Here is a 613-nt window from a genome sequence, read left to right on the forward strand (position 1 = left end):
AAAGACTGAGATGGTTGGGACGTATTCAAAGGTAGACCAAAAACCAGATGGAAGAAAGATGTTGAAAGAGACATAGAAGAACTTAAAATCACAAATTGGGAAAATAAAGCAGCAAATAGGAGAGATTGGAAAGGAATAGTAAACCAAGGCATGGGCCTTCTAGGCCTGGAGAGCTAAACTATATAAATATATCCAATTCCTTTAATAATCGAATCTATTATGTACAATTACGGCACTTTTGTGATTATAATGTACCAACCTGGATTCGTGTTAAAACAATTATTGAATACACGTATAGGTCTTGGGTACACACTTACCTCCCTCATGAGACTTTTGTTATTCAGTTATTCATATCGAGTCAGATAACTTTTCTATTAAAGAAAATTTTCGGTAGGGGGCGGTTCATAAATATAGAGGTTTCTAAACTTTGGTGCGTCCGACAACTGAAGTAGCCGTAAAAATGGGTCGGACAATATTACCAGCAAATCGTAAGTATTTTTATCAAACAATCCAAGCCCTAACGTCTAATTTCCCTTATTCATTCCATCATTGGAGCGGCACCAATGCTAGTAATAAAATAAAAGAAGGATTTCTGAAATAAAGTAAATTGAAC

This window comes from Diabrotica virgifera, chromosome 1 (genome assembly GCF_917563875.1).
Source record: "Diabrotica virgifera virgifera chromosome 1, PGI_DIABVI_V3a".
Lineage (NCBI taxonomy): Eukaryota > Metazoa > Arthropoda > Insecta > Coleoptera > Chrysomelidae > Diabrotica > Diabrotica virgifera.